We start from the raw sequence: 25,593 nt of genomic DNA, 5'->3' as shown, positions 1-25,593 counted from the left end.
CCCCTGAATCAGCATCAGGTACACTTTAAGAAAAGAAGAGTTCAACTTTAAATGTAATCCTCTTGAGGGCAGCTTTATCCATAACAAGAATTTTAACAAAGTTTTGAGAGTCTGTTTTAATTATCGTAGACTATGTAAATTAGATAACCCAAAATCATTTCATTAATATAACATTTATTTAACAGAAATGAGACCAACAAATGAACAGCATTGAAGAAAGGATAAAAAGATGAACAAATATACTCAGCTTTTAGGTAGAGAAATTAATTTCTGTCTGGATGATCCCTGTATTCTTGCCAGCTATGCAATGATCAAAGTCTTGGCGAAGAAATACAGCATTTCATCAGCAGAGCTAATCTGACCTTGCCATTAAACTCGGTAGCATTTCTAATACTCCCACTTTTAACACAAGCCAGTTTGTCGTCACTCAAGACGATGGTTTGGGATCATCTCAGGTGAAAATCTAGGATGAGTACATTGTCCAGAGGGTAGCAGGAAAAAACGGCCAATTGACGATTTGGACGCCGCCATAATGCATTTATCGCTAATGAGGCACCCAAATCAGAGAAAAGGACGCAGGATACATATCATTTTCAACATTAGAACATTCAAGTTTTTTAAATGTTATCATTTTAGAAACTTGCAACGTCATAGTTTTTCTCATATTATTTCATTTGTATGTACAGATTTTACGTTATCAAATATGTTATTGTTTGTTTGTGTGTAAGGGTGTTTGTGTGGGGAAGGGGGGTGGTTAGGGTTAGGCACCACCGGGGGTAGGTTCTTAGGGTTAGGCACCACAGGGGAGGTGGAGGGTGGTAAGGTTAGGCACCACCAGGGGGTTGGTTAGGGTTAGGCACCACCGGGGGTAGGTTCTTAGGGTTAGGCACCACAGGGGAGGTGGGGGGTGGTAAGGTTAGGCACCACCAGGGGGTTGGTTAGGGTTGGGCACCACCAGGGGTGGGTTGTTAGAGTTAGGCACCACCAGGAGGGTGGTTAGGGGTAGACACCACCAGGGGAGGGTTCTGTATGAGAGTAGGGTTAGGTTAAACTTTATTATTGAATTATATAACAGTTTTCAAAGTAAATATCTTATAATTGTGATTTCCCCCGTTTTAAAACGGTACTTATCGTTAACATGTTTTTGGTTTTACTTTGCGCCCATTTGAAAACAAACTTTTTAATTAATGAGATTACGTAATCAAGCTGCGCCAATTTGTTATCCAGCTGCGTCCTTTTTTCCTCCCGCCTTTTTTTCATGCATGCATCCAGAGGCATCGCTAGGCTAAAGTATTTGGGGGACTGTGCCTGAAAACTTTGGCTGGTGCAGCAATCTCTCCCCAGGACTAAATAGTCCGACTTTCCTGTCCTGTAGGAGGCAGTGCAGGAGTGTTTCTCTCACATGATACAGTAGCCGTATACGCCTATTAGTGGGCTGCATCACTGTAGGAGATGAGGAGGATGATGGATGTAATTAAACTGGAAGGTTGGGATGCTTTCTTCTTTGTTACAGAGACCACTGAACACTAGGGATTTGAAGGGCACGTTGCTTAATTATATATTGGGAGGCACTGCCTAAATTTTCGTATGCACCCTAACTTCTATTGTGTACAGGTCCCACCCCGACACTGCATAATGATCCAGCATGCTTTGTTCTTCTGCTCATCTCTCCCACTGAAAGCTGCTCCATCATACACTGCACCATCCTCCCTACTCACTCACCCCACCCCCATAGCAGAAGAATGCATCACTAGCCTGTAGGCTAGCAGTGCATCTGTACAGTGTTCACTGCTCAGCCCAGAAATGTCACCCAATGGATCAGGCCCCACTTCCCACAGGCAACAGTAATTGTGCAGGTGTACACACCTGTAGTGCTCTCCCTCTCCCACTAGTATGGCCATTAGCACACACAACAGTTAAGGCAAAAGCAAATATTCCCTAAATCCATGCTGCTTAAAGGGATACTTAAGCCAGGAATAAAAAAAGGCTTGTTCAGGGTCTATGTCTAAAAGTATCAGTGGCACAATTCAGCAGGACAGCCGGGCAACTGGGATTGCTTAAAAGGAAATAAATATGGCAGCCTCCATATCCCTCTCGCTTCAGTTGTCCTTTAAAGGGACACTTAACCTCCTGGGCGATAATCCCGAGCTGAGCACGGGGTATGTCGCGCAGGAGGAGTTCTGAGGCCCTTGTGGTCCGATTTGCATAATTTTTTTTTTGTTACACGCAGCTAGCACTTTGCTAGCTGTGTGTAACTTCCGATCACCACCGATCCGCCGCTACCTGCCGTGCCGCGCAGCCCCCCCCCTCCCCGACCCCTTGTGCAGCCTGGCCAATCAGTGCCAGGCAGCGCTGAGGGGTGGATCGGAACTCCCTCTGACGTCACGACGGCCATGGCGACCGAGGAAGCCCAGCAGGAAATCCCATTCTGAACGGGATTCCTGCTTACTCTGATCGCCGAAGGCGATCGGAGTGGGTGGGGGGATGCCGCTGCGCTGCGGCTATCATGTAGCAAGCCCAGGGCTCGCTACATGATTTAAAAAATAAAACATTTAAAAAAATAGTGCTGCGCCCCCTCCTGGGCGATATAATTGTATCTCCCAGAGGATTAAAGAGGAACTCCAGTGAAAATAATGCAATACAAAAGTGCTTCATTTTTACAATAATTATGTATAAATTATTTAGTCAGTGTTTGCCCATTGTAAAATCTTTCCTCTCCCTGATTTACATTCTGACATTTATTACATGGTGACATTTTTACTGCTGGCAGGTGATGTAGCTGCTGCATGGTTTTTTGGCAGTTGGAAACAGCTGTAAACAGCTATTTCCCACAATGCAGCAAGGTTCCCAGACAGGAAACTGCCAGGAGTACGTACTCAAGAGTTTCTTTGGGAGGGGTTTCACCACAATATCAGTCATATGATGGTCTGTTTGTGAAAAGGAATAGATTTCGCATGTGAAAGGGGGTGTCAGCTACTGATTGGGATAAAGTTCAATTCTTGGTCGGAGTTTCTCTTTAAGCCAGGAATAAAAATCACTTTTACTTTCCTGGGGCTTCTACCAGCCCCTCCAGCCGTTCCCTGCCCTCGCAGTCACTCACGGATCCTTCACCACCAGCTAGTTTTGTTTTCGGTGACAGGCCCGACAGGCCTGGCCACACGTGTTTTTCTTCACATTTAGCTAGATTAGGTAAATGCTTGTTTCTGGTGTTATTCAGACACTCCTGCAGCCAAACAGACACCAGCAGGTCTGCCAGGTAACTGGTATTGTTTATAAAGAAATGAATATGGCAACCAGTGGCGTTCCTACCATGGGGCGGCAGGGGGCGCCCCTCTCCGTGTGTCGGGTGCCCCAGGGGGTGTCATCAAGGCCTCCCACAGAGGCCTGTGCAGGAGGGGGAAGCAAAACAGAATGGAGGGGTGGTGGGGAAAGCGGCGGGGAGGGGGAACGGACCCCCCACCTCCCTCACCTGAGTCCCCTCCTTCTGGCGCTTCCCCCCTCCTAATTAGCAGCAGCTTAATGCGGGCAGGAGCGGGCGGAGAGGACTTATTCACCTGCTTCCTGCGTTCCAGGCGATGGCACACAGCGTCATCGTCACGTGACGCTGCTCTCCGCCTTCTCCACCGCCCACTGTGCTTCCTGATTAGCGGAAGCGCAGGTCGGAGACCAACATCACGTGAGGATGACGTGTGCGCCATCGCCAGGAAGCAGGTAAGTCCTCTCCGCCCGCTCCTGCCCGCATTAAGCTGCTGCTAATTAGGAGGGGGGAAGCGCCAGAAGGAGGGGACCCAGGCGAGGGAGGTGGGGGGTCTGGCCCCCCTCCCCGCCACCCCTCCTTCCAAGCTTCCCCCATACCGGGGGCAACTATACTACTGGGGCAACTATACTGGGGGGGAGTGGGGGCAACTATACTGGGGAGTGGGGGCAACTATACTAGCTATACTGGGGTAACTATACTGGGGGCATCTATACTGGGGCTAACTATACTAGCTATACTGGGGGCAACTATACTAGCTATACTGGGGGCAACTATACTAGCTATTCTGGGGGCAACTATACTAGCTATACTGGGGGCGACTATACTAGCTATACTGGGGCAACTATACTGGGGGCATCTATACTGGGGGCAACTATACTAGCTATACTGGGGGCAACTATACTAGCTATTCTGGGGGCAACTATACTAGCTATACTGGGGCAACTATACTGGGGGCGACTATACTAGCTATTCTGGGGGCAACTATACTAGCTATACTGGGGCAACTATACTGGGGGCAACTATACTAGCTATACTGGGGGCAACTATACTAGCTATTCTGGGGGCAACTATACTAGCTATACTGGGGCAACTATACTGGGGGCAACTATACTAGCTATACTGGGGGCAACTATACTAGCTATACTGGGGGCAACTATACTAGCTATTCTGGGGGCAACTATACTAGCTATACTGGGGGCAACTATACTAGCTATTCTGGGGGCAACTATACTAGCTATACTGGGGGCAACTATACTAGGTATACTGGGGCAACTATACTAGGTATACTGGGGGCAACTATACTAGCTATTCTGGGGGCAACTATACTAGCTATACTGGGGCAACTATACTGGGGGCAACTATACTAGCTATACTGGGGGCAACTATACTAGCTATTCTGGGGGCAACTATACTAGCTATACTGGGGCAACTATACTGGGGGCAACTATACTAGCTATACTGGGGGCAACTATACTAGCTATACTGGGGGCAACTATACTAGCTATTCTGGGGGCAACTATACTAGCTATTCTGGGGGCAACTATACTAGCTATACTGGGGGCAACTATACTAGCTATTCTGGGGGCAACTATACTAGCTATACTGGGGGCGACTATACTAGCTATACTGGGGCAACTATACTGGGGGCATCTATACTGGGGGCAACTATACTAGCTATACTGGGGGCAACTATACTAGCTATTCTGGGGGCAACTATACTAGCTATACTGGGGCAACTATACTGGGGGCGACTATACTAGCTATTCTGGGGGCAACTATACTAGCTATACTGGGGCAACTATACTGGGGGCAACTATACTAGCTATACTGGGGGCAACTATACTAGCTATTCTGGGGGCAACTATACTAGCTATACTGGGGCAACTATACTGGGGGCAACTATACTAGCTATACTGGGGGCAACTATACTAGCTATACTGGGGGCAACTATACTAGCTATTCTGGGGGCAACTATACTAGCTATACTGGGGGCAACTATACTAGCTATTCTGGGGGCAACTATACTAGCTATACTGGGGGCAACTATACTAGGTATACTGGGGACACTATACTAGGTATACTGGGGGCAACTATACTAGCTATTCTGGGGGCAACTATACTAGCTATACTGGGGCAACTATACTGGGGGCGACTATACTAGCTATTCTGGGGGCAACTATACTAGCTATACTGGGGCAACTATACTGGGGGCAACTATACTAGCTATACTGGGGGCAACTATACTAGCTATTCTGGGGGCGTCTATACTAGCTATACTGGGGCAACTATACTGGGGGCAACTATACTAGCTATACTGGGGGCAACTATACTAGCTATACTGGGGGCAACTATACTAGCTATTCTGGGGGCAACTATACTAGCTATTCTGGGGGCAACTATACTAGCTATACTGGGGGCAACTATACTAGCTATACTGGGGGCAACTATACTAGCTATACTGGGGGCAACTATACTAGCTATACTGGGGGCAACTATACTAGCTATTCTGGGGGCAACTATACTAGCTATACTGGGGGCAACTATACTAGGTATACTGGGGCAACTATACTAGGTATACTGGGGGCAACTATACTAGGTATACTGGGGGCAACTATACTAGGTATACTGGGGGCAACTATACTAGCTATGCTGGGGGCAACTATACTAGCTTTACTGGGGGCAACTATACTAGCTTTACTGGGGGCAACTATACTAGCTATACTGGGGAAACTATACTAGCTATACTGAGGGCAACTATACTAGGTATACTGGGGGCAACTATACTAGGTATACTGGGGGCAACTATACTAGGTATACTGGGGGCAACTATACTAGCTATGCTGGGGGCAACTATACTAGCTTTACTGGGGGCAACTATACTAGCTTTACTGGGGGCAACTATACTAGCTTTACTGGGGGCAACTATACTAGCTATACTGGGGGCAAGTAAACTATCTATACTGGGGGCAACTAAACTATCTATACTGGGGGCAACTAAACTATCTATACTGGGGGCAAGTAAACTAGCTATACTGGGGGCAACTGTACTAGCTATACTGGGGGCAACTAAACTAGCTAGCTATACTGGGGGCAACTATACTAGCTATACTGGAGGCAACTAGTTTCACTGGGGGCAACTGTACTAGCTATACTGGGGGCAACTATACTAGCTATACTGGGGCAACTATACTAGCTAATACCTTAAATTACAGTTAGCTCCATCCTCATCTGGTCATGACCACGCCCATTTTTTGCCGCAACGTGCTAAGCACGCCGCAGGTTGTGGCCACACCCGGTCTTTTAATACCCAGCACCGGGTGCCAAAAGCCCTAGGTACGCCACTGATGGCAACCTCCATATTCTTCTCACTTCAGTCGTCCTTTAATAGCAACAAGCAGAACCTCCAGACCGGGCTTTGACTACAACCTTTAATGTATAATGACAGATCAGCCATGATCAAAAGCCTGCTCCTCACACATTCTGTTAGATATGGGCCTGATCACTAGAGTTTCAATCTACAGAGAATTATTTGCAGGTTGTGTCCTCATAATTTCCCTCGCATACTCACTTATAGACTTCTTTGAAGTCACTATTAAGACAGCCCCTATGCAGTCTCTGGGGTCTGGGGAATGTCATTTCAGACAGGAGATTCATTAATCAAGAGTTGAATATTCTCTTTTTTTAAGTTTCGCTACACTGTACCAATTTTTGTGTGTCCTTCCTTTCATGTCTCGGAAAGACACATTTCTCTTCACTGCATAGACATAATTCATAGCTTCCAACTGTCCCTCTTTCACAGGGACAGTCCCTCTCTGAGAACCAAGTATCTCTGTCCCTCTTTCTTCCTCACGTATCCCTCTTTCAGAACTGATATATAGATCTGTGTTAATATATGTATTTTTCTACTATTAAAATGCGATTTAGGCCTGGAACCCACTAGAGCCTTTTTTATGAGTGTTTAGGGAGCGCTTTAAACCGCTAACGCTTTCCCTAAACGCTCTGCCAATGAAAATAAATGTAACAAATTCCACAGTAGCAATTGCGATTTGCAAAATCGCATTCGCAGAACATGCAGCATTTTGGGAGAGTTTGCGTTCCAATGTAAAGTATTGAAGCGCTGGCAAATTGCTCATGAATCGCTACACATAGCGATTTGTGCGCGATTTTAAATTACTGCAAACTGTAAAAAACAAAATGATAACAATTTGAAAGGACCAATCAGAATAAAAATCGCTAATTGCAAATTGCTATCACAACCGCAGGCAAAAAGGTTACACTTTTTAAAATCACTACTCTTATCAGAAGCCTCCGTCTTTCTAGTAAAAAAGATTTTCCGTCCTCTTTATGCTTCCTGGAAGTGAGAGCGTTCGCTTCTAGGACTAAAAATATCTTTGGGGACTGTGGCCATCTTGTGGCCAAATAGCAAAACTACATCTATATACTTTTCTTTTATAAAATAAACACATATTATTACATTTAAAATTAATTGTTTACATCCCACACCAAAAATTACACAAATAACATTTTTAATCAAAAAAAAAAAATACAATGAAAAAAAACAACATAAATAGTTACCTAAGGGTCTGAACCTTTTTTATATGCATGTGAAGAGGGTATATTACGAACATTTTTTTAAATATAAGCTTGTAAATAGTGATGGACGCAAAACTGAAAAAAATGCACCTTTATTTCCAAATAAAATATTGGCGCCATACATTGTGATAGGGACATAATTTAAATAGTGTAATAACCGGGACAAATGGGCAAATAAAATACATAGGTTTTAATTATGGTAGCGTGTAAAATTTTAAAGTTATAATGGCCGAAAACTGAGAAATAATGAATTTTTTCCATTTTCTTCTTAATATTCCTTTGAAAATGCATTTAGAAAAAAATAATTCTTAGCAAAATGTACCACCCAAAGAAAGCCTAATTGGTGGCGGAAAAAGCAAGATATAGATCAATTCATTGTGATAATTAGTGATAAAGTTATTGGTGAATGAATGGGAGGTAAAAATTGCTCGGATGCATAAGGTGAAAAATCCCGCGAGCTAAAATGGTTAAGCACTTCTTAATCTGTTGCAGTTTAGGGATGGATTTGCACTTTTCTTAAGTGCTCGTTTCCACTATCGCGAATTCGCATGCGTCCAACGCATGCGGATTCACACATGTAATGCAAGTGGATGGGCCTGTTTCCACTGTAGCATTGTTGAGGTGTGTTTTTTTCAGCGCTGAAAAAACGCACAAAAGAGCTGCAGAATTCGCCTGCGAGTGGAATGCACACGAATCGCATGCAATGTATTTAATAGGGAAATCGCATGCGTTTTCCCCATGCGTTTTTTGCCGCGAATTCGCATAGGTACCAATGTAAATTCACACAGGCAGTGAAATGGTTAAAATCGCATATACCCTCACCTATGCGAAAACGCATGCAGAATCGCATCCGCATGCGATTTCATCAGCGGTGGAATCCAGGCGATTACGCACCGCAAAAGTGGAAACGAGCCCTAATTGTAGTGCAGCTCTAGAAATTCACTCTAAACTGTCTGCTGCTATTACATAGAATTTAGGCATGTTCTTATTATCATGCAGAATAGTTCTCCTGCTGGTTAGAACTGTTTAAGAACAAAAAACCATTGGTAATGCTTTGTTAAATCTAACCCAGAGACCACACAACTGGCAACAAAAAACCTGCACCAATCATCCAAAGATAAAAACACAATTATAATAATAATAATAATAATCATTAATTTACAAAAAGCTCATCTCAAAGGGTTAATGCCGTGCATGGTATGGTCACATACAGAAAAACTCAGTGACGTGCCTAGCCACACCTCCTATCCCATACTATTTTTAGCATTATCACTTATTATTCCTATTTTTTTTACTGCCATTATTATTATTATATTACTGCTATTATTATTATTTGCACTACAGCATAGCATAAAATACATGCCCCTACTTCTATTAGAAAAAACAAAACAATATTCTGTAGTGTCTCTCATTAGTGCCTCCAGAGGGAGTAAATTATTTTGCTTACAGTCTTGCACGCACAGATCAATATTTATGTCCCTTAAAGAAAAAAACAAATCTTTCCATGGGTCATTGAACCTGAATCGGCCTGATAAAATGATCTGCTGTATTTATTGCATGGCAAAATTCCCATAACATTCTGGAAATTGACTAATGTAGATGCTTGAAGAGACTCTGTAACAAAAATATCAGCCTCATTTCTTCTATCCTATAAGTTCCTAAACCTGTTCTAATGTGCTCTGGCTTACTCAGGGCCGGCCCTAGACTTTTTGCCGCCTGAGGCAAACTTAGAAAGAATTGCCCCCCTGGGTCTAATCCGCGGGTGGGGGGCCGCCGAGCTGGAGGGGGTAGCGGGCCGGAAGGGAGTATAGGGCTTAGTGGTGGGGAGGGGGGTCGGACCCCCCCTCTCTCGCCTGGGTCCCCCTCCCCAATCTGCGCTCCCCCCTCCAGCTTTAAATAGTTAAGTAGCAGCCGATAGTAAGAGAGACGGGCGGGGATGACTCACCTCTTCCGGTTCCAGCGTGCGCTCCACTGACGTCACTTCCTGCAATGCCGCCCACTGTATTGTAAGTGGACGGCGTTGCAGGAAGTGACTCTTACTATCGGCTCTATTTAAAGCTGGAAGGGAAGCGCAGATTGGGGGACCCAGGCGAGGGAGGGGGGTCTGACCCCCCTCCCCACAGCTAGGCCCAATACCCCCTTCCTGCCCGCTAACCCTCCAGCTCGGCGGCCGGCTGCCCCGCACCCACAGACGGACGGGTGCCGGCCCCCTAGAAGTGCCGCCTGAGGCAAAAGTTTCACCCCGCCTCATAAGCGGGCCAGCCCTGGGCTTACTGCAGCCTTTTCTAGTTGCACTGTCTCTGTAATATATCTAATCTTCTTTGCTTTTTCAAGCTTTGTCAACCCAAAGAGGAAGGAGCTGCCTCTGCTGTGATAGGGACAAGTTATGCACGCCCCCTGCATGTCCCCTCCAGGCTCTGAAGGGGAGGGAGCTGCTGCCTGTCACATGCAGAGAAACTGTGACTAATCCCAGACTGGCTGGTATGCAGATAATTCACTATGTAATAAAAACTTGTAGTATGCTGTAACTGTGTAACATAATATATATACATATATATATACATATATATATATACACATATATATACATATAACTCATATATACACACATATATACATACACACGTGTGTGTGTGTGTGTGTGTGTGTGTGCGTGCGTGCGTGCGTGCGTGCGTACACATACGTACATCACTTCCTGGGTAGCGGCCATGTTTTATGTTTGTAAACACTGCCTAAATCTGGCGATTAAAAGCCAGGATCGCAGCGGGGAGCAGCAAAAACGGCAAAGAGGGACCCAGGAGATCACAGTGACTCGATTCGTATGTTTTTTATTGTACAAATTGGACAGTGCAGATTCTCTTTAACGATTTTACACCTCTTCTAATATAATTGTTAATTTGAGGTTATATGGTTGTTAATCATATATCCCCCTATTCCTTTAGATTGTAAGCTGGCAAGGGTAGGCTAGGTTTACAGTAGGACATTGCGTTGTGATTTAATGCTAAAGTCACATCACAAAATTACAACGCAACATTAACGCAACAAAGTATGCTTTCCTGTGCCTTGCAACGTGTGCGTTTAGAGGTAGCGACCTGAAGCAGTGTGTTACCATAACGCTACACGTTACAATGCAATGCTAACATCGCACTGTAAACGTCGTATAGACTTCTTATTGCAGTGCGGTAAGCTGCGTTATAACACTTTATAATGCAGCTCCGCAACATTCCACTGTGAACCTAGCCTTACATATTTATTTACATTGATTATGTCACTGTAATTAACCACTTTACCCCCACTGGTGCGGATATCTCCGTCCCTTTTTCTATCCTTTCACCCCCAGGGACGGAGATATCCGCACCTCCCGCGCTACCACCGCTGTCCGCGCTCCCGCTTGCTCCTGCACGTGCTCCCGCCCCTAGTGCACGCCACCGACCGTTCGCACGGAGATCAATGAATGGGAAAAAACTTTCCCATTCGTTGATCTAAGCCTCCGCAATGATCGCCTGCTTCTATGAGAAGCAGCGCGATCATTGTGATTTTCCCAGCCTCATTGTGTTTCCTGCAAGCGTACTTCCGGACGCTTGCAAGTCGCATGAACAAAAAAAAATCACTGTGGCCATCTTGTGGCCAAATAGTAAAACTACACCCTAAAGCATTTTTCATATACACATACATTCGTTTTACACAATAAATTAACTCATTACCTCCCACACTCCCCAATATTTTTTTTTGTAATTAAAAAAAAATTAAATAGTTACCTTAGGGACTGAACGTTTTAAATATTTATGTCAAAAAATCCCAACGCTGCTGTGGGAACATCCTCATAGGGTTTCAGTAGCCAATCGTTTTTTCAAAGCGCTGGCGATCTGAAAAGCGCTCAGAAGAGCTCTTGGTGTGCACTGGCCCTTAGGCTATGTCCACATTATAAATTGCCAGCGCTATTTCAAGCACTGAGCGATTTATTGGGATTTTTTTTAATCGCCTTTCCCTGCGCTTTCTAATTGCTTTTTTAAGTGCTTTTGAAGTGCAATTTTTTTTTTCACTTCCTGACGTCAGTCAGGAAGTTCCGAAGTGAACTCTTTCACCCGGAAATGAATAAATACTTATTCATAGAATCGCTTGGTAAATCGCTATACAAAGCGCTTAGCAATTTCCCTATACCTTCCATTGAGTCAAAAAGTTCAAAAAATGGTACAGGCAGCGCTTTCATAAGCAGATCGCAATCGAACCGCACACATGTGAACACTCTCGTAGGGAATCATTGCACAATCGCTTTTAGGGCAATCTCTAAAATCGCCAGCGCTTAAAAAACCCCGCAAACGCTCATAGTTGTGAACAAGCCCTTACTTTGTACAGCACCACGGAATATGTTGACGCTTTATAAAGCAATAATTATATATATGAATATATATATATATATATATATATATATATATATATATATATACTGTATATATATATATACTGTATATCGTACATCCCTTCTTCTCCAGTTCTCCACAATGCACTTTGAGGCTTTTGCATGATTTGTAATGGATTAATGACTTCAAACGGCTTGCTTGATTTGCTAGCCCTTCCTCTTGCTAGGATTCAGCTGATAAGAATATCCCTAGACAGTGGAGTGAGTGGATGCCTGGCTCTTTCAGACAAGCCTCCCATGTGATCAGCATCCAGGCAGGCTCAGGATGAGATTGTATACTTGCTCTACAAGCAGTAGGTATTGAGTCTTTGTGCAGGCTGGAGCTCTTGACAGTGAACAATAAAGCATATGCCAGCCGCTATAAAATACTGCTTGAGAAACTTAACAAAAATAATAAACATGGTTTCCTGCTATGTAGAAGACCTATGATCATTCCTTGCTTTGCCAAAGCATTAATTCATCATAATTCCATGGATTGTAATTAGGAGCTGTGCGTACGAGGAACTGCAGGGGAATCAGCGGCGTGAGCAGGTCAGTGGTCTCTAACGCATTGACTTTACGTGATATATTCTATTGTATGGTACACAATGCTGATGGATCAATGATTTTGCTGTGTAAATTATGTGGTTGGGCTGAGGAATGTATGCGGCTATAGTCACTCTGCCTGTTAGATTGTATTGTCATGTGAATGCATTTTCACATAGCTGTTACTAGGCTTGGCCCATTCTCTGTACATGAACCATGCTGTGTGAGTTTATCAGTGACATGACTTCTAATGAATATTAATTTAAAAAAAAAAAATTCCTTTGTATTTTCTGAAAACATTTTTTTTTCATGGGTTACCCATTCAAAAATATGTATTAATAATCATGGGAATTTTATGGATTTTTATATCATTACATTTTTTTTTCTTTTTTAATGTATTTCTTTCTTTTTAAGAGAATCTTGTATAAATTATTTAAACTATGCTGAAGTGAAGTAACACGATTGTATGTGTTGTAGTTCTAGTCCATAGAACAAGCTCTCTGTTGATTTTTCTGTTTCTCCAACATCCTACCGAAACAAATCCAGTGCTTAATATTTATATTATTAGGCTGCATTGTTTTAATGAAAGGGCCTTTGTTTTGGCAGGGGCTTCTATGACAATTGCTGACTGCAGATATCTGAGCACCCGGAGAACAAATCAGTAGCAGGATATTTGTTTGGACTTAACTTGCAATGTAGCTGAACAATTGCTTTTAATTGTGCGTGTTTGTTTGTGTTTCAAATCTGACACACTGGGCAAATTGAGCACTGACGAGAATGGGGAGAAAATGGTGAAACTTGAAATATTCTGAATGTAGTTAATGAGGATATTTTTCAACAACATCCTGGGGGAGGAGGATTTAAAGGGAAATTATCTATCTCTTTTTATGTGTGTGTGTGTGTGTGTGTGTGTGTGTGTGTGTGTGTGTGTGTGTGTTTTTTCCCTCTATTGGTACATGAAAGCAATATAATGAACTAAATTATTATTTATTTTTTGTTTGGGTTTATTTATTTATTTTTTACTTTGTCAAAATGTAAACCCTGCATCACCCATGCTGGTTTTGTCTCTTGACAATTCCACTGCTGGGGCCTATACCAGCCACATGTAAATTGGATGACAGTCGCTTTAGCGGCAGAGACAGGGGGAGGGGCCAGGGCCTCCCAGGTCACTGTTCTGATAAAAAATCTGAATGGGTAAAAGGAAAGCTGTTACTGCACCCTTCCTCGTGCGATATAAGCGAGCTTGCATGATTTTTTTTTTTTTTTTTTTCTAAACGAAGCTTTACGCGCCCGGGCCAGTAACACATCCCTGCTGATGAAACCTGGTGCAGCAATATATATTCTGAACTATTCCATGAAAGATCAGGACAAACTGATCATTGAAAATATACTGTTAACTGCATTTTATTTACCCTTTTGTTTCATATGTTTGGTACCATTCTCCTAAATATAAGCTATATTTAAAGCAAATGATGTCATGGAGTTTTATGGTTGCTTCAAGGTGACTGAGTGCAGCAATAGATTAGGCCATTCAGATTAGAGCATAAGGAAGTACTTTCTGATATTTCCATGTGTGTAATTGTTTAGTTTATTTATATATTACTCAGCTTAATGGTTTTCACTTATTGACCTGAGTTAAATCAGGCTTACTGTATTATAAGCAGGGTTGGGTTTGACCGGGAATAATTTGCAGCTGCTTTGATTCAACTTATTTTCTTTACATGCACATGTTAATGTATGCATTAACCACTCCACTCCCTAGTGTAATCTACAGGATTGTGTGCTCCTGTCCTATGACAGCCTGTACTTGTATTACTGGGCCTACCTAACCAGCCCATATCACACGATCATGTATTTTGTACAATTTGCATGTTTAACTTTGTTCTATATTGTATAACCTTATGACTGTCATCCTTGTATCATTGTATATATTTATTGTCCAGCGCTGCGTAATATGTTGGCGCTTTATAAATTATAATAATAATAATTAATGAATTATACATATTGATAGTTTGATTTTGAATTAACCATGTGGACCCCCTCCCCCTGAACTAACGTATAACCTCATGTTGTCAATTCACTATTAACCAAAAACCACTTTTAAAATATATATAATGAACTGTGCATCACTTTACTTTTGAGCTCTGTCTATCTTCATAGAATATTTTCTTCTCTCAGGCCTTGTTCTCAGTTGTATTGTAAAATAATTCTGCATGACAACTCGCTGCCCATACAGTTCTATGGACCTGTACACAGTGCTGTGTTGTAACTGATTGTGTTATTCTAACTCGCTGCATGCAGGCTTTGTCTTCAAGTATGTGTCCAGTCTCAATTGCAGTTCACACTCATTATAGCACATGTATTATGCAGCGGACCGCTGTGACCCCAGCCTAATTCAGCAGTACAACTTTCATTTCTGTAGACTGGTCAGTTGAGTTGCATTGCAATATTGCTCTGCATTATTGTGAATGGAAATGTACAGTGCATCTTTTTATTCTCTTATCAGCATGCAGTGTGTGGGGTGGCATAGCAATAGGGGGTTGCAGAGTTCTTGACCGCACTGGGGCCCCGTAGAGTCCTCTCTCAACTGCAGTATTAGCTCTCAATTGGTCCGGTGCTGGTAATGATCACTTCTATAGATGCTTTGAATAGTAGTAATCATTAAAAAGCTGTTCCCCATTCCCTTCTTGCACCTCTGATACTGCAGCTGTCCTTGGCAGGTTTTGGTGCGCCGTATCAGTTGTTATGTATAGAGTGCTGGGGAGGGGGAAACTCGCACTGACACTTAGCTACGCCACTGAGTGGTGGTAGTGGTGTTTATTTGTTGTTGGGGGGGGGGGGGGGGTGATTGGGGATATTCTGTGGCACACCTGCAAGGCAGAAAGGAGTAATTATCAGTTCTGCGGAGAGTGTGAGGTTAAAGAACAACTGTAATGAGGTATAAAGAGGCTACCTCCACCCTCCCCCCCCCCCCCCTTTTTATATTAAACAATACTAGTTGCCTGGCTATCCTGCTGATCCCCTGCCTCTAATGCTACGTACACACATGCGACAACGATCGTTCGTTGTCAACGACGAACGAACTTTTAATTGATGAAAGAACGACCTAAGTAAAGTTAGTTTTAAAAGGTGGGTAACGATCTGATCGTTAGAACAAACGTTACATCACGTAAAGGCAACTATCGCGCCTGCGCATAAAAATAAAAAGTTCCATGGAGAAATAGTGAAATGCGCATGTCAAGCCTAGTACGAACGACCGTTTCCAATGATGTACTACTTTTGCAAACGATCGTCGTTGGAAAAAATCCGCCAAGCTAGATCGTTCGTTTTTAACAATCTAGCTCGTCCGTCGTTAGACTTAATGGTCGTTGGCTGCCTTTTTTTTTTTTTTTTTTTTTTTTTTTTAACAATCGTCGTTTGAAACGATCGGGGAACGATCGTTTTTAAACGACTATAGTCGCATGTGTGTACGCACCTTAACACTTTAAGCCACAGACCCTAAACAAGCATGCAGCAGATCAGGGGTTTCTGACATTACTGTCAGATCTGGCAAGATTAGCTGCATGCTGGTTTCTTGAATTAGTGAGACACTACTGCAGCCAAATAGACCAGCAGGACTGCCAGGGAACTAGTATTGTATGGCAGCCTCCATATTCTTCTCACTTCAGCTGTCCTTCAGGGCCCGTTTCCACTTGCACGGAAACCGGGCTGAATCCGCAGAGTTTCCCTGCAGGTGAATTGCGCGGGGAAACTCTGCCATAGGGATGGATTGCGCTGCTGGCCGAATCGCTTGTGCTACCGATTTGGCAGGCTTTTCCATCCAAAGTTGTGCAGGAGGCTGCGAATCCCATAGCATGCATGGCATGGCTGATGCGATTCGTTTGCGTACCCGCAGACTCAGAAGTGCCGCCGCGCGTCTCGCTGACAACTGCGGCACAAGTGGAAACGGGCCCTTAAGGGGAAATGCAGAGCTCCGAAATCTGCAGTATGGAGAACTAGTGGCCCTGTTTACTCTGACTCTGACAATCTGCAAGGAAAAACATTACACAGCCAGACACTTTTGTCTCCCCAAACTTGTGATTCGGAAAATTGTTGCAATTATTAATTTTGCAGCCACGAAAACTGCTATATACAGACTTTACATTTCTTAAAATAAATCTGTAAATGATACACCAATTTAGTACCACGTCAGATAAACCTTGTTAGCCCAAACTCGCTGAACCCACAAATATACTATAATTATGAGGGGTGTGTAGCCACTTTATAAACCCATTTCATTGTTTAGGTCAAGGTGTTTGATAGCCTGGAATATTGGCCAGGAAATCCAGAAGAGGTGTAATAATCAATACAGACAAAATCTGAAACCATTACAGCTTATTAGCACCAGCATCATCAGTGTTGTGCTAATCAAAATTACAATCTGTTTTTAACAATGCATAAGAATTCAGTACAGTGTGCTAAGAATAGGTCTGTGGTGTCCCCTCCTGTAGATGTCAACCTAGGCGTCTGCCTAGTGTGCCTGTGCATGGAAACTCCCTTGCAACGAAGTCCCCGTTTGTGAAAAATGCTAAAAATGTGCGGCCCATTCACTTGAGGACAAGTATCTCACTGCCAAAGTTGCTTAACATTGTTAACCCTGAAGGAGGTGGAACACCTTCTTATTCGGGATCATCAATGAGATACAAACCTTTCCGCGTTCATAAAGGATTATGTACATTTTTATACAAATACATGCAGCTTGTAAATGATCCAGTCAAGTCCCACTCTGGTTTAGGCCTGGAACCCACTGCAAAACGCAATCGCTAGCGTTTAGTTTGAGCAGTTTGTAAGCGATTCCTTGAGCGATTTTAAAGTGTATTTGCCAGCGGTTGTGTAGCGATTAGCGTTTTAAAGTCTGATTGGTCCTTTCTATTTTAATTTTGTTACAGTGTACATTAACTTCAAAACGCTAGCAAAATCGCTCCGTGCAGGTTCTGATGAGCGATTATATACTTTACATTGAAGCGCTAACAAAATGCTGCATGTCCTGCATTTGCGATTTTGCCAATCGCAATCGCTTCTGTGGAATTTGCACCATCCATTTACATTGGCAGAGCATTTAGGGGAATTGCTAGCGATTTCTCACGCTCCCTAAACGCTCAAAAAATTGCTCTAGTGGGTTCCAGCCCTGAAAGTGATTGGTCCATTTTCAAGCTTCATGTATTTGCATAAAAAATGTACATAATCCTGTATAAACTTGGAGATATTTGCATCTCATTGATCATCTCTACTTATATTCTACTCTTAAGGCTCATACACACATCAGACTATATTCTTTGGAAAATGAAAGATCACAGACCAATCTTACCACCCTTCGTGTAGTATGAGAGCCATACTCTACACAGTCTTTTCTATGGAGCTGAACTCCACATCAGAAAAAAATCTTTGCAAGATGCTGCACACACAGATGCTGTACAGACACAAAAGATCAGTATCTGCAAAAGATCTGTTCCTGCCAAAAATCCATTCCTGCAAATTGCAATGATAGTCTATGAGATCTGCATATCATCATACACACATGATTTAACTGACATTCATCTGCAGATCAAGCAATCATCTGCAGATCTGAAAATCCATCCTGGTGGATCTGATCTGCAGATGAATGTCAGTTAAATCATGTGTGTACGATGATCTGCAGATCTCATAGACTATCATTGCAATTTGCAGGAACGGATTTTTAGCAGAACAGATCTTTTGTGTCTGTACAGCATCTGTGTGTGCAGCATCTTGCAAAGATTTTTTTCTGATGTGGAGTTCAGCTCCATAGAAAAGACTGTGTAGAGTATGGCTCTCATACTACATGAAGGGTGGTAAGATTGGTCTGTGATCTTTCATTTTCCAAAGACTATAGTCTGATGTGTGTATGTGGCCTTAGGATAAAGAGTCTGTTTTTAGCAGTCTCGTGATAGATTATGAATAAGTAAAAACATGAATTGCAACAAATATTACCGTGAAGATACTTTATTTAATGCATCCTGTATAAAGATGGTCAATGAGGTGCAAATGATTCCAGTTGAAATGCAAATTGTATGCAGATGGAAACTGGGCTAGTCAAATAAACTTCCTAATTTATTTTATTTTTTATTTTTTTCCCGATTCATATTTTTTTTAGTCTGCATCAGTTGTGCATGCATAACTGGGAGTGGCTGGATAGTGAACTCTCCCTATGACGCAGGAGACCTGGGTGTGAATCTTGGCTTTTAGGCCTAGTGCACACCAGAGCGGTTCGGCTGCGTTTTGCGATCCGCTTGCGGCTGCGGATACACTTGGTCAGTGTATCTCAATGGGCTGGTGCACACCAGAGCGGAAGGCGTTTAGCAGAAACTCATACTCCCGGGCTGCTGCAGATTTTGGATTGCGGATGCGTTTCTGCCTCCAATGTAAAGTATAGGAAAAATGCAAACTGCTCTGAAAAACGGCAGTTCAAAGCGGTTTTGCAGGCGTTTTTGTTACAGAAGCTGTTCAGTAACAGCTTTACTGAAACAATATATGAAATCTACTACACCAAAACCGCTACAGAAAACCGCAAAATGCTAGCTGAAACGCTACAGAAAAATAAGAAAGTGTTTCAAAATCTGCTAGCATTTTGCGGATCTGCTAGCGGTTTTTGGTGTGCACCAGGCCTTAGTGTTCAGTAAGCCAGCACCTATTCAGTGAGGAGAGCTTGGGCAAAACTCCCTAACATATCGCAAATATAACTGTTCTGTGTCTTGTCTATTAGCATTTCATTTCTCATCTCTACTGATCAGTAAGTTGTTGGGCTTGGCAGTCAATGAAATGCAAATTTGATATAGAATGATGGCTGGGAAAAAAAAAAAGGAAGCCGCTTATGGAATGGTGGCAGATTATTAGTTTTATGCTAGTAATAATAGGCCAGTAATTTTACATGCCCAAGCTAACTCATGTGGCTAAATTAACTGCTGTTTCTAGCAAAAAAACGTGTCCACATGCAGTGGCAAATGACATGCGGCTAATTTAACTGCTGTTTGGGGTATATTAAGGGGTTCCCACCAGGTAGATTTCTGCAGTGGATCCTAGCAGGTTTACCCACCTTCCCTCCCTCATCATGGTTAACTTTGTGTGGTATGTCACCCTTATCGGGGAATTATTCTTAGAAATTAGAATAAGAATGGCTATTTGGGCCATGGTGGTCAAACAGATTTGATTTTTGATTATTTCTGGTTGTAAGATATGCTTGGATATTTGGTTATATATTTTATTGATACCAATAAAGAGGCCGTGGCCATTTCTACTGCCAAGTGCCAAAAGTATTGTGTGTGTGTGTGGCCTTTTTTAAAATGACCCTGAAGTTAACCAAAACAAATAATATTGATGATGATGGTTAAGGCCTCTTTCACAGTGGGACGGTGCGTTTGGCGCAACGTTAAGGTCGCATAACGTGCCCCTAATGCAACGCATTGAAAGACTATAACTTGGACGTTACAGTACATTCTTTTGCCCTGCGTTTGGTGCGCTGTTTTCGTCGCACAGTGATGGAACGAAAACGGCGCATGCGTTACATTAAAAAAAATCAAAACATTACTGAGCATGTGCAACACACAACGCAGCAGATTTATTGCTAAACACACAGCATGCAGCACTTTCTAAATATTGTTACACACAACGCAACGTGTGCACTGTGAATGTTGCACAGACTTACTATTGCTGTGCGTTAGTCCACGTTAAAACATTTTCTAATGTGCGACTTTAACGTCGCACTGTGAATGAGGCCTTAAACTATAAGAGGGGACCAAAAAAAACTTCTGGGGGTTCTTACCTCAGGAGGGGGAAGCCTCTGGGTCCTAATGAGGGAGCTGGGAAAAAAGGGCGCAGGCAGCTAGTGGACAAAAAGGGCGCCGCCATTCACTCCCATAATAAATAGCGTTTAATGGGCGCCGAGCAGGAAAAAAGGGCGCCGGAGCTAAATAAAGTTTACAAACGGCGCCCGGAGCTAAATAAAGTTTACAAACGGCGCCCGGAGCTGTTTAATGATTTATAACTGAGCTTGTGTTGATTTACGTTTATAAAATGCACCCGTGCCGAATAACGTTTATGAAAATACTAAATATATTTATCTTATTTAAATAATTTAAACATTATTTAAAGTTTTATCCCTTACTGTTTTTAAAACATTATTAACAAAATAAAGCGATCAGTACGTAATGTAAATTGCAATATATTTTTTTATTTAAAGTTTTTTCCCTTACTGTTTTTAAAACATTATTCACAAAATAAAGCAATCAGTACGTAATGTAAATTGGAATATATTTTTTGGAGTCACAATTTGTAAAACATTATCCACATAATAAAAAACATTATTATTCACAAAATAAAGCGATCAGTACGTTACGTAAATTGCAAAATATTTTTTGCATCCATAATTAGTAAAACATTATTATCCACATAATAAAGGGGGGGTCTTAGGTTTAGGCACCAACAGGGGGGTCTTAGGTTTAGGCACTAACAGGGGTGTCTTAGGTTTAGGCACCACCAGGGGGGGTCTTAGGTTTAGGCACCAACAGGGGGGGTCTTAGGTTTAGGCACCAACAGGGGGGGTCTTAGGTTTAGGCACCAACAGGGGGGGTCTTAGGTTTAGGCACCAACAGGGGGGGTCTTAGGTTTAGGCACCAACAGGGGGGTCTTAGGTTTAGGCACCAACAGGGGGGTTTAGGGGTTAGGGGTAGGTACAGGGAGGGTTACTTAGGCACCAACAGGGGGGTCTTAGGTTTAGGCACCAACAGGGGGGTCTTAGGTTTAGGCACCAACAGGGGGGTCTTAGGTTTAGGCACCAACAGGGGGGTTTAGGGGTTAGGGGTAGGTACAGGGAGGGTTACTTAGGCACCAACAGGGGGGTCTTAGGTTTAGGCACCAACAGGGGGGTCTTAGGTTTAGGCACCAACAGGGGGGTCTTAGGTTTAGGCACCAACAGGGGGGTCTAGGGGTTAGGGGTAGGTACAGGGAGGGTTACTTAGGCACCAACAGGGGGGGGCTTAGGTTTAGGCACCAACAGGGGGGTCTTAGGTTTAGGCACCAACAGGGGGGTCTTAGGTTTAGGCACCAACAGGGGGGTCTAGGGGTTAGGGGTAGGTACAGGGAGGGTTACTTAGGCACCAACAGGGGGGTCTTAGGTTTAGGCACCAACAGGGGGGTCTTAGGTTTAAGCACCAACAGGGGGGTCTTAGGTTTAGGCACCAACAGGGGGGTCTAGGGGTTAGGGGTAGGTACAGGGAGGGTTACTTAGGCACCAACAGGGGGGGGCTTAGGTTTAGGCACCAACAGGGGGGTCTTAGGTTTAGGCACCAACAGGGGGGTCTTAGGTTTAGGCACCAACAGGTCTAGGGGTTAGGGATAGGTACAGGGAGGGTTCTGTGTAAGAGTAGGCTTAGGTATAGTTTTAGTAAAATTTTAGTAATCATTACTAATGTTTTACAACACTTACTACGAACGTAATTATATTTATATCATCGTTATAAAGAATATTTTCAGATTTTATTATAATCACAAACCATAAATGAAGGTTAGTCACAATAATATACAATTATAACAATTAAACATATATTATTGTTTTTTTTAATAAACGTAATTATAAGTTTAACTTTACAAATAGGGAAGATTAACGTTTTCACAATTTCCGATTTTATAAACATTATTTAATGATTTATAATTTTGTTAAACTTTATTTGTAAACGAAATATAGCACACTATTTTTATAAACCCTATTAATGATTAATTATTATTTAGAGTTTACACCCCGCGCCCTTTTTGTCCAGGCGCCCTTTTTGTACGTACGCCCTAATGAGGGTCTTCCTCTGATCCAGCGCAGGAAACTCCCAAACCACAACTGACAAGGATGTCAGATGTGGCGACGGCGCAGTAGTGCCTGCAATATTTACCTTCTCTGTCAGAGAGAGAGATCTGCCTCTCAGTCGATTGGCTGCCAAAATCACTAGATGTATGGGGACCTTCAGATTTTGTTTCCATTTTGTTTTATAACATTTCAAAGTACTAGCTATTTAGGTTTTCACTGTAGCTATTGATTATAGATAAAGCTGATTATGGAAAAGGTATTTTACCTTTGCAATAGGATGAGAGTTTATAATATGGTACAGGGGTAGAAGTCTTAGGACCATCCCCTTACTGAATTTGTTGTCTTGCAGTTACCTTCTGGCTCCAAAGCCTGGGTGAAGGGTGGTGAGTCCCAGCTGATGGGATAGTGTGTGTAACGCTAGAGAACTAAGGGATCGATAAGACTAGTAAGTTATTAATGAACATCCGACCAGCATTAACTAGCACTGTCTGGATATTTGTATATTCAGAGTAATATGGATGTGTGTAACAGCCCCGGGCCGCCCATGAGGCGGGGTGAGGCACATTCCTCAGGTGGTGGAAGTGTGGGGGGCAGCACCCGCCTGGCCATGGGTGGTGGGGCCGCCGAGATGGAGCAGCCAGGAAGGGGGCACCTCGGTGGTGAGGAGGACACACACATACACCCTTTCTTTTTTTTTTTTTTTAAAGCTGTGGTATCCTTTAAGGCCTGGTGCACAACGAGCGGTTTTTGTTGCGTTTTCCGCCTTTGAAAATGCTTGGCTAATGTATTTCAACGGGATGGTGCACACCAGTAGTTTGAGGTTTTTAGCAAACGTGGCTCCTGCAGCATTTTTGCGGTTTGCAGAAGTGTTTCTGCCTCAATGTAAAGTATAGGAAAAGCTCAAACCGCTCTGAAAAATGCTAGATCAGAGCGGTTTTCCAGGCGTTTTTGTTAAAGAAGCTGTTCAGTAACAGCTTTCACTGTAACAATATTTGTAATCTGCTTCACAAAAACAGTCCCAAAAACGCTAGGCATGTTTAGAAAACCTCTCTAAACATGCCTAGAATCGCTCTGAAATCTGCTCCAAAAACCTCTAGCGTTTTGAGGCTCTGCTAGCGGTTTTGGTGTGCACTGGGCCTCAGTGTTGCTGGCTAAAAGCTCTACAGTGATGTGGGGTTACAGAAAAACAGTTTTTTTTTTTTATCCTTGTTCTTTCACTTTCCTGGCGGTAAGCCCGAGCTGAGCTCGGGCTATGCCGCGCAGGAAGATATCTCAGCCCCTGGTGGGGCGATTTGCCCCATTTAAAGTGCTGTAAGCGTGGGCTGGATCAGAGGCGTCTGCCGTCGGCTGACGTCCATGACATCATTCCGATCGTCGCCATGGCAACAGGAGAAGCCAAACAGGGGAACGCGTTATATACGCGTTCCCCTGTTTGCTATTGATGCCGGCGGCGATCGCACTAGAGGGACACATGCGCCCTCTAGTGGTGTTTCATGTAGCTACCACTCTGGTAGCTTTTACATGAAACAAAAAAATTTTTTTAAATAAAAGGATTTCTGCCTATTTGGCAGAAAAATTGAACCGCCAAGAGGGTTAAGCAAAAAGGGGGGAAAAAATCAATACAGTAAAGTGAGAAGTTAAAAAAGACCTTTGCCATGTAATTTGTGTTCATGTAGTTTGACCCACAATGAGCCTACATGTAATCATCTTTACTACTGACAGACAAGAAAAAAGTAGACAGCACCAACTGCCATTATTTATAACCACGCCCAATAATATTTTAAATAGGCTAATTGTTTTTTTTGTTTTGTTTTTTTTTTTATACTGGTTGCTCGGCGGTTAGAAAAAGCTGTTATTTCCCACAATGCAACAAGTTTCACAGACAGGAAACTGTCTGGACCACGGTCCTGACATCACACTGTGGGAGGGGTTTCACCTCAATATCAGCCATACAGAACCCTTGACCCCCTATTATGATCTATTTGAGAAAAGGAATAGATTTCTCATGGAAAAGGGGGTATCTGCTACTGATTGGGATAAAGTTCAATCCTGGACTACAGTTCCTTTTTATTTTAGATCTTTTTTTTTTTATTATAAGAGTACCAATACATGATTATATATTTCTCGTCATTAGATGCCGTTTCCTGTTGCTTGGAATGCTTTAAACTGATCACTAGTTCACGTTTATTACACAAAAAAATCATTCGCTTTACTTGATCAGATCAATGACCCATCTAGAAAAATGAATAGTATTTTCATACAATTCCTGCTGAAAAGCCAATGTGTTTCAGGTTTAAATGGGGGTTCTTAAGGTTTGAAAATTTGCAGTCATGAACAAGTTGCGAAGTCTTTGGCATTCATAGCACTTTGCAACAATGCATTATATTACGGAGCCATTGTGCTACTAGAGGGGCTGTGTGAGCATAATTGTAGTTTATCTGAAAACGGCTATTTTGCTGCCATGTGATTTTATGTATTCGCATCCAGCAGTCTTTTCTCTAGAGTGTGCTAGAAAATGAAAACCAATAGCTGGGTCACAAAAATAACAATATCCGAAACGGAAACCAGAGAGCCAAAGATGGCTCTACAGCTCAATTGCGACAAACTCTTGGACAAGGTCTTCCTTCTATTCAAGGCCAGATTTATAAATGTTCTGCCCATAGGCCAAGTGTGTTGTGACTCCCCTCCCCGTGTGCAGCAGCACCCCTACCATTCTATGTTCAGCCCCCTTTTCCGTGTGTAACATCCATGTGCTGCAGCGCCACTTTTTGATGAACTGCTCCCTTGGACATCAGCCTCCCTTTTTCCTGAGTTGCTCCCCATTTGCAGCCTCCTCCTTTCATATGCATTAACCTTTTTTGTCATGACCAGGTGCCCCCTTGTAGTAGAAATCATCAGCACACCAATTTCCAACGCACATACTATTTATTGTGCCAGTTTCTACACGAT

The 25,593-nt window shown here is 42.9% G+C and overlaps 1 protein-coding gene across 2 annotated transcripts in view; it reads left to right on the top strand.

Moving 5' to 3' along the window:
• The window catches only part of CSRNP3 (cysteine and serine rich nuclear protein 3), a 152,164-nt gene that overhangs the window by 76,946 nt on the left and 49,625 nt on the right, over window positions 1-25,593 (top strand). The window contains exon 1 of one of the 2 annotated variants that reach the window (XM_068247054.1): window positions 12,579-12,803. The exons of the other annotated variant lie outside the window; for it this stretch is intronic. The gene's annotated coding sequence lies outside the window, so the exon portion shown is untranslated. Of the gene's footprint in view, window positions 1-12,578; window positions 12,804-25,593 lie in introns of those variants that run through there. 2 annotated transcript variants of the gene reach the window in all.

The sequence above is a fragment of the Hyperolius riggenbachi genome, chromosome 7 (genome assembly GCF_040937935.1).
Source record: "Hyperolius riggenbachi isolate aHypRig1 chromosome 7, aHypRig1.pri, whole genome shotgun sequence".
NCBI classification, from domain to species: domain Eukaryota; kingdom Metazoa; phylum Chordata; class Amphibia; order Anura; family Hyperoliidae; genus Hyperolius; species Hyperolius riggenbachi.
Note: the sequence above shows the minus strand (reverse complement) of the source record. Positions and strands in the feature narration are given on the sequence as shown.